This window comes from Corvus brachyrhynchos, unplaced genomic scaffold (genome assembly GCF_000691975.1).
Source record: "Corvus brachyrhynchos isolate BGI_N302 unplaced genomic scaffold, ASM69197v1 scaffold92, whole genome shotgun sequence".
NCBI lineage: Eukaryota > Metazoa > Chordata > Aves > Passeriformes > Corvidae > Corvus > Corvus brachyrhynchos.
Genome location: NW_008236973.1, coordinates 2,983,848 through 2,993,687, shown reverse-complemented (window position 1 = coordinate 2,993,687; position 9,840 = coordinate 2,983,848). Strand labels below are relative to the sequence as shown.

Sequence of the window (9,840 nt, the reverse complement as noted above, 5' to 3'; positions counted from 1 at the left end):
TGTGCACAATTCTCCTATCAAACTTTAATGGTTGTTGCAAGTGCAAAAACATATGCAAGAACATAGAGAAAATGCCACAAAGCTGTTAGCTTTGAAACTCATTGTCAGATAGCAAATATTATTGCTATAAATCTTAACTTTCACAGCCAGTGAGAGCTGCAGGCTAGATTAGAGAAAAAGACAGGCATGGAACTGTAGCTGTGCATTAAAGCAACACACTGTACATTGCTGAAATATGTATTGTGATTAAATTAATATTGAACAGTGAATTTTATAACCTTTCCTGATTTTCTTTTCCCCAGGCAAGAATCAACACTTTTCTAACTGCAGTATCCTTAACAATTTATTTTCTGTAGTGTCAAAAGAGGTGTATTAAACACTCTGGGAAAAAACACACTCTCTGATACGGTGGCAGCAGGGTGCATATGGTTTCATAACAACATTAAAAGCTCATCTTTCCTACTCTCTCTTTCCAGGAGTTGCTGTGGGAAGGGTGACACAGAAGTGAGAGTGCAATCCCTGCGGTCTGTTCTCAGAGAGTTGTGAAAAAAGACGGCGTGGAGGAGTGCAGGGTATACTAAGTAACATCTGTTCCTAAATGGATGCAATAACATCCAACCTGCTTAGCACAAACAGAAACATGTCAAGTTAAATAGGGTAGCAGCGGGACTCTAGGTACAGCATGTGGAAGTCATGAAAATAAGCAAGTGGATAACTAATGTTTGTGACACCAGTCAGCTGCATAAAGAGGCTGGTGCATTCCCAGTGACATGTCCATTTATTAAAAACACAGGGAAATGTGGAATACCAGCCATTTGAAAAAATGCAGAAAAGAAGCATGTGTAAGAAAACTAGAGGGCAGGTAAAGTGTTTTCCCTTGGGTTTTGATCCAATCAAAATTTTAAGGGTAAAGCTGGACATTAAAAACATGAAAATAAGATGAGTGCAAATTTTACAACCAGAGAGCTGGACTGGAATTTGAAGGGGTAATCAGAGAGAAGCCCTTCAGGCATGCCATTGTCCATATGAGTGCTCCATGCTAAATCCTCCCTGCAGGAAACATTCCAAATACATCTTCTGTTTCAGCCTTTAATTGCAAGTTTTCATTTTCCCAAATCAAGCTGTTCTAGAGAAAAAAAAAAATTATATATATATCATTTTTGTGTCTTCCTGGAGACACTACAGAGACACGTAACATGTTGGATAATTAAATCTTTTTACACCAGTAGAAAAACAGACAACTAGGACAGAAAAAAGAAAATTCACCAGTTCTTTTAAGAAAGGATAAGACTGCCTCTATCAGAAATTAGATGAGGGTTTGGGAGTTAGTTTTATACTTCCCTGCAGGGGGAAATAGTTTTATACTGCTTTTCCACCAAGTGCATTAAACAGAAGTCTGGCAGCTTCATCTAGTTTTTCAGTCGTTCTTCACTCAGTGCTACACACTGAGAAAAATTTGACTCACTCTACTCTGGTAGTGCTTTTAGTGAGTTGCTATGAAAAACAGCATGGCATTTTAACCTAACAGCATGAGAGCAAATACAGTCATGCATCTCCACTGGAAACAATATAAAATAGGAAGTAGATAATATTACCAATGCTATATGCATGATACTGCCAGCATCCTGTGCCATTAACCAAGTGCTTGTAAACATTACAAAATAGAGAACACTAACCCACAGATTTTGCTTTTTAAGGTTTGATTCTGTGGAGCCCCTGTGCCTGGCAGCAAACTCTGCAACATCCAAACTAATAGATGCCAGCTTGTTTTGATTTGCTCTTTGGTTTACAGCTGGATATTGCTAAGTGGGTGCAGACTATCAGGTTTATTACTTTGGATCCTTATTTATTTTCTTTATTTGTTTGCATGCACAGAGAATAAACAATTCTCTATTTGGCTGTCAGTAAATCTTTGGGCTGGAGTGTATGGTGTGACAGTCCTTAGTCTGAATTAATTAAGAGACAAGATCTGATCAAAGAGTGGCTCGTAGAAGAAGGGGAATAAGTTTGCTGTTAAGAGACTGCCTATGAGAATAGTCCTGGTAATGCAGGATGGCTTTCTGTGTATAAGAGGGATGGAAAGGGCAGGTAGGGAAAAGCAAACTAGCCAAAGCATCTTTTTCAAGTTCTTTATAAAACAAACTCCATGCTTTATTGTGAGGAGGGAAACTGGGGAGAAGTATCCTTAAGCATTGCAGTTAGTATAAAGTGTCTGATCTCACTTTGAAATAGTATCTTATAATTTTAAATTTCTTAAGAACAGTTTTGACATTAAATTCATCTTGAAACTATTTTTGTTCTGAAAAAATACAGGAATTCTTTTGGCTAAATGCAGAGAGTAACTTTCTTTGGGTTTGAGGATAAAAATACGAGACAGAGAAAAAAAAAAAAGAGAAAAAAAACCATATGGAAGTGGCATATCTTTGAATAAATCCAGAGAGGTGACAGTAAAAATTAACCTATATTTGCAAAGTTTTTCTAAGAGGTAACAGACTCTCTCACTAATGTAAAATTGCATCTGTCTGGAAAGACTGGATTGTATTCTGGATCGACTGGTTGATTAGACAGGAGCACAGGTGGTGTTCTGCTCAATTCCTTCAGTAGCAGGGATGAATGCTGAATGGAACAGGAAAACACATGTTATAAATAAGTGGCTTAAGGACTGGTGATATCTGGGCAATTTTGGTTTTTTTTGTTCATAGGGCAATTTTTACGGCACCAGACCTGCTAAGGTCAGATGGGCTTCATATATTTAGCAAGGGCAAAAGGATTCTAGTCCATGAGTTCAGGGCTGATTTAAAGGGCTTAAACTAGGTTTGAATGGGGAAGGGGATGAAACCAGGCTTTCCAGAGAGAAGCCTGAGGGTGGTAGGCCAGAGTTAGGGTTGAAATCAGCAGCCCAGCTGAAGTGCATGTGCAGGGGTAACAAAACAAGAGGAGCTGGAAGCCATTGTGCAGAAGGAAAGCTGTGACATTGTCGCCAACACAGAAATGTGGTGGGATGACTTGCATGACTGGAGCACTGCAATGGATGGCTACGACCTCATCAGAACAGACAGGTGAGGGAGAAGAGATGAAGGGGTGGCTCTTTATGTTAGGGAGTCTCTTGACACTACAGAACTTGCTGATGATAAGGTTGAATGCCTATGGGGAAGGACAAACAAGGCCAGCATCCTGGTGGGAGTCTGTTATAGACCACCCAGCCAGGATGAAGAGGTGGATGAATTATTCTATAAGAAGCTGGAGGATGTTTCAAGATCGCCAACCCTTGGTCTTGTAGGAGACTTTAACCTGCCAGATATCTGCTGGGAGCTCAGCACAGTGGAGAAGAGGCAGTCTAAGAGTGTATGGAGTACAGCTTCTTGTCACAGCTGGTGAGTGAGCTGACCAGGGCTGGGGCTCTACTAGATCTGCTGTTTACAAATAGAGAAGGACTGGTGGGAGATATGGTAGTTGGAGGCTGGAGCACAGTGACCATGAAATAATAGAGTTCTCAATATCTCGTGAAACAAGCACGAGCATCAACAAAATTTCTGCTGTAGACCTCCAGAAGGAGGACTTTGGCCTCTTCTGGATGCTGTGTGTCCAGAGAAGGGCAACAAAGGTGGTGAAGGGTCTGGAACACAAGTATTACGAGTAGTGGTTGAGAGAGCTGGGATTGTTTAGCCTGGAGAAAAGGAGGTTCAGGGGTGACCTTATCACTCTCTACAACCACCTGAAAGGAGGCTGTAGCCAGGTGAGGGTCGGTGTCCAGAGGCAGGAAAAGAGGACATAGTCTTAAGCTGCACCAGGAAAAGTTTAGAAAAGTTTAGGTTGGACATTAGGAAGAATTTCTACACAGAAAGGGAGATTGGGCATTGGAATGGTCTACCTAGGGGGGTGGTGGAGTCCCTGGAGATGTTTAAGAGGAGACTGGACGTGGCACTCAGTGCCATGATCTAGTTCACATGGTGGTGTTAGGTCATAAGTTGGATTTGATGATCTCAAAGGTCTTTTCCAATCTAGTTCAATCTGTGATTCTGTAAACCAAATTACTCTGACACTGCTCATGATATATACAAGAACCTTAAACCTTATTCTGAAAAAAGAATAGAAAGTGGTTCACAGTCAGTGTCAGGCCTTCTCAAATATAGGTGATTAAAGTCTGAACTCCATTGGCAAGGTTTTCTCAAAACGAGTACAGTAGGCTTCATCTTGCATAGTTTTCAACTTCCACAGCATAGATAGCTCTGAATGAGCCAGGTTCACCTCACTTTATAGACAGTGCAGAGAGAGAATTACAACTCATCCAACCCTGCTATAAAACCATGAAATGATTAAGTGAACTGTTAAAAAAAATCACTTCTTCCTCCCCAGTTCCTTACAGAATTAATGGTCAGGTGTAGACATTTACATTAGACATATGCATGCTGTTTAATGAATCCTCCTGTGACATTTCTGAGATATCTCAAAGCAGTGTCAGTTTTCTCTGTGTTCTAGACAGCGTCAGGAGTAGCCACAGTCCATCACTGCTTTGGTGAAGGGCTACTGAGCCTCACTGGCCAGCAGAGGTGGAGGCACATTACTTGATTTTCCTGAAGACATTGTTATAAAGCTTACCCAGCTGACCCTGGTAGACCCAGAATAGAGTAAAATTTTTGAGACAGAGCAGTATTTCTTTAAATATTTCGTAAATCTGCTACTGATTATTACCAGAGCTCGTGTTTAAGGAGACTCCAAGCTCCAACTGGTTTAGAGGTGATTAGGCCTTGTCTTTTGCATATTTTCAATAATCATTGTCATTCTGATCTCAGCATGAGTCTCATATTAAGTTTGCTTAAGGAGTAAAAAATATTAACACCTCCAATGTTTGCACTAACCCCCCTCCATCTTCAAGTGACTTGACAGCAGTACATCTCTCAAGTTTAGTCCCTGGCCTGGGAACAACACTATGATATGGATGACAAATTTTCTTACCTGTATAAAAAGAATTACTTTTCATCAATAAATCCTTTGGGTTCAATAGAAGGATAAATTTTGTTGATACTCTTTATAACTGTATAGGATTCAGAAGTGGAAGCTGGTCTCTGGAATTGCTCTGGCTTCACCTCCAAAGAGTTTATACTATTATATTTGTTAGCTTTCTTTCCAGGTCTTTATTTTTTCTGTGCTGTATAGCACTATATTTAAGGATGCTGAAAGAAAATCTCACAGGTTAGGACAAATAAAACCATTCTTTGGAAGGTACAAGGATGGCAAGGATTCTTCAAACTTGCCTGAAGAATGGACAGTTGGGACAAGCTCATCAACAAAATTCTCGGCAGCATGGTCATATGTAGAGCTGATGGGAAGAGAGCAAAGGAAACTGCTGCCGTAAGAAAGAATAGGCTGAACACAGCAGCAGCATGAAAATTTGCTTGCTGATAATGATGTAGATAATGTGTTACAATAAAGAAGAATGAAGGACACAGAAGAACAAAAAGCTGACTGACAAATAGTATACAGTCTCTTTATCAGGGACCAGTAAGGTGAAAGCAGAGATCCTTGAATGGAGCTTTCAAGAACATTTTAGAAAAAGCTTTCCAAGGCATTATTTTTGCCAGAAAGGCAAATATGACAGCTTCATTTGTTACCCTAAATGCTAAGATGCCTCTAAATGCAAAATGTCTTTTTTTCTACTGAGAAGTGAAACATCTGACTTGTGAGATACATGTGAGATACATGTCTTCATTTTACAAATTACTTTTAGAAATTAATTAATTTTAAAAAGTTATGGGAATTGTACATAAATTAATACTGTTTATTTATTTTAATTTACTAGTTAACCTTTGATTTTTATACAAACTATGTTAAATGCAACTATGGTTAAATTATGGTGGTGATGATGATGATGTTAAATATTCCTGTACTGTAACAGCTACTGAGAAGAAATTAACTGTACTCTAGCTGAAACCAGGGCACCTATTTTGACAGATGTGATCATTGATCAGGTTTCATAGTTGCATTAACTGTTCCTCTGCCTTACTACCCTTACAAATAGATATTTCGTAAAATTTTCTAAAATATATCTCCCTTTCTGCAAATCAGGTGATTACATAACTAAAATACAATAATTATTCACCTTTTTTCACAGTAATATAATATTCTACTGTATATATTGTATATATAATTTTAAACTGGAGTAAACTTCTTGTTTTACATTTCAGAATTAAGAAGTTTGAATGAATAGAGGTTAATATTGAGAAGTCATTGAAAAGTAAAGTCAAAGCACAACACAGAAGAGGTTTTTTCTTTTTTTTTCTTTTTTTTAAAGTGAAAGTGACCGCATTTGTAGGATTATCACACAGACACAGGACTGCATGGTGTTAAGTGAAAAAGAGGCATGCAATTTTTTCAGTAAAAAGCAAGTTTTACTAGTTGATGCCAGAAGCTCATCTTCTGCATCGTACTACCAGTTCAGCTGCAAAATGCTTGACTGCAAACCCATCCAAGATAATTCACAATTCAATGTGGAAGGAAAAGAATCCTTCAATACTATATACAAATAGTAATAATAATAAAAAAAAACCCAGAAAAATTATTGACTTGTAACAAACACAATGGTGTGGTAAAATACAGGAGAACAGGGGAAACAAGCAAATTTTTAGCCCATGTTGATGAACCAGGTATGGTTAGAACACTGCTAAACAATGTTGATTCAATTTTTTTTTAGAGACCTGTTAGAACAGTTCATTGACAGATCAGACCACTGATCGAGTTTCATTTTCTAAACTATGTCTTGCTTATTAAAAATTAGGCAGATTACTGAGAAATATTAGTGGTCCATCTATTTTTACAATATTTTAATAGGTACCAGGAAATACCTAGTACATTTCCTTACATTCTTCTCTAAGCAAATCCAATTCACTTTTAAATCTTTTTCTGGGTTATGTTTTTAAAACCTTGTTTTTCTGTTGATCTTTCAACTTGTTCCAAATTGTTGGTATCTTTCTTAGTGTGCTATCTTTCTTAGTGTGGTATCTAAGGTGGAGAGTTTTCCATCTTAGGCCTGCCGTGCATGGAGCAATGCAAAATAATTGCCTTCCATAAGATAACAATGACACATAATTACGGGGTTTTTTACTTAGCAAAGCGGCCATTGAATTTGTGGTAGCCTGTTAACCCCCTGATTCTGCGATGCCATGTTCCCCCTGTTCCCTGCCCTAGCCTTGGCCACTCCCTTGGTTTCTCCCTATTGGCTCCTGTACCCCAGCCCCGCCCAGGGACCGCCCCTGGGCCCCTCACAAAACCACCCCGCAAACAGACCACAAGGTCTCTCTCTCTGCCTCCGAGGGCACTGGGGCAAGATGTGAATAAAGCCATCTTACCACCCTCATGGGAGACCCTTCTCTACCTCCTTCATCACCACTGCGTTGTAACGCTGCTGGCTGCTGGAGCCAGATCGAGGGGCTGTCCGAAATGGACTCCGGGATGTGACTGGTCGCATGGCCCTAGGTAAACCCCGCCGTGCTCACAGGGAGCAGCAGCCTGCTAGGCAGAGTCTAGCAGTTACAACAGGAAGCAGCCTGCTAGGCAGAGTCTAGCAGTTACAACCGGTTTTTTTACTTAGCAAAGTGGCCATTGAATTTTTTTGACTAATCTATGGTTTACCTGCTGCCTGGTAGAATATTCTCTGCCTTCCTTGTTTTTCTGTCTTTGTAAAAGCATTCCTAAGTTTGTGTCCCTTACTCTTATTTCTTTCAGTCCTTTGTTTTTCTGTGTTATATCTCTATATGGGTATAAATTTTCTGTGGGATTTGGTCTTAGAGACAAGGAAAGGTTGCATACCAATCTTAGATTTTGTAGCAGTAATGGCATATAATTTTCCCTCTTTTCTCTGTAGTGAAATAGTTTGTTCATTTGACTTAATAGTGACATTTTTCAAAACTAAAGCTTTTTCTGAACTTTTTCTTTCCCTGCCTGGGGTCTATTGTAGCAATTCTCTATGCTGAAATTTGCATTCCTTTGAACATTTTTATTGTTCCACTGCTCGCACTTGTTCCCCACCTTAAAATCACAAACTATTGCTTTGTGATCAGTTTTATCCATTATGGTTTTCTAAATTGTGAGTTAATGCCTTCTTATTCAAAATGTACTGTAAAAGAGTTGCTCTTAATTGTTGCTTCCAAGTTTTTCAAACCTATTTTTTTCAAATACATACTTCTGTATATTTCTTAAAAAAATATGGTGGTAAAGTTGTCCATTACTATGTTTTGTTTCACCTGGCAATTCATAAAAACCTCATTTCAGCTACAACTTTTCATTATTTTTTTATTAATTATCTATATCAAGCTTGTTTTATTTTGGTTTTTCTTTTCAACCACATGCTTTCAGCAGATATTTCTCTCAATTCTTCTTAAACATCAAAAAGACTTAGAGGGTAAAGGTTGTTCAACAAATGCTGAAACAAGAAAAAGTAGATGATGCACTAATCTGTATAACCCTCTTCATTTTTTTTTTAAGTAAAACTTTATTCCAGGCATTCCCAAACAATCCTGTACCTTTCCCAGAAGATCCAGAAGCTACCAAAGCAGAAGGCAGAGTTGGTTGTGCAAACTTCTTTCTCTTAGCTACATTTGTCAGTGAAGGGTATGTGCCATGTATATAAAACACTCCAAAGCAAGAAATGTTCTTTCATATTGAAAAGGGTGTAGAGGAAATCACTAGCTGAAAAAATCCACACATTCAAAGGTTGTTTCTTTTCAGTAATTGCCTGTTGCAGTTCAGGAATAATGGTCTTTGTAGAGGGCAGGAGAGGATTCAGAAGATTCAGCTCCAGACCATCTTTCTGCATTAGCAGAACATCTCAGGGAAGGTAATAATTCCGAGATCAGGTCTGCTTTGTGAATGTGTTTGTTCTTGAGTTGTTTTGGATTTTTTGTTGTTGTTGTTTGTTTGTGGTTGGTGGTTTGGGTTGGGTTTTTTGGGAAATCATTTCCAGTCCTCTTGTGACACTTTTGGTCAAGTAGCACATCCCTATTCTCACTGTAGTATAACATCACCTCCAGTAAAATTTAAGGTTTGTGGCATTCATGCCACCTACTTCCTTGCTTTAATATTATTAATTCTAAAATAGACAGTCTTTTCTCTTCATAGAAACATCCACATTTTATCAGCCCAAAAGTTCATCTGGTCCAATATCTTTGCTGTAACAGTGGCAAATATCATGTGCTTGAATAAAACGTTTAAATAAAAGGAATCTACTAAATATGCTTCCTGTGCCAGTTTGGACAAATTTGGAAATATATCCTCTGAGAGAAGGCAGGTTACAACCACCCCTCCCCCCACCAGGTTCGGGAAAAATAAATTTTCCTCGAAGGAAAGTGAAAGCGATAAAAACTATTTATTTAACAAACACACAGGAAGAGGATAATAATGCTAAATAATACAACCTCTCTGCTGAGAGAAGCCTGGGAAAATGTCAGAGTCCTTCTGTAGGTAGTCTCTCCCCGCCTCCTCGGAGCCGGGATGGGGTGGGCCCTCCTCCAGGGCCTCCACCTCGGTAGAAAAAGTCCTGATGTGTTCTGACGTTGAAACACTCCAGCAGGCAAAAAGGGAAAAACTGAAGTCCCAGGAAAACAAAAGTTCAACTCTGTCTCCCTCCAGAGAAAAAGGGCCGAAAGCTGGCTGAAGAGTAAGCAGGGTGCTTCCCTCTGCTCTCGCTCCACAGAAGAATGCAGAGGAGTCTGTGTGTCCTTGAAACACTGCTTTGAAAGTTCTCTGGGTTATTTTCCTCTCCCTCTCTCAGGCTCAGTTTAAAGGCATAGAACAGCGATATGGGATACAGCATTATAAAGTCACCTCAAGACACTTCCTTTAAAT

General features: G+C 39.1%; 1 long non-coding RNA gene across 1 annotated transcript in view; it reads left to right on the top strand.

The window, feature by feature from the left end:
- Positions 1–7,190: 7,190 nt before the first annotated feature.
- LOC108445273 overlaps positions 7,191–9,840 on the top strand; it is a 9,102-nt gene continuing 6,452 nt past the window's right edge. Inside the window, exons 1-3 of the long non-coding RNA XR_001860080.1 lie at positions 7,191–7,473; positions 8,482–8,607; positions 8,725–8,833. This is a non-coding gene — a long non-coding RNA (uncharacterized LOC108445273). The remainder of the gene's footprint in view (positions 7,474–8,481; positions 8,608–8,724; positions 8,834–9,840) is intronic.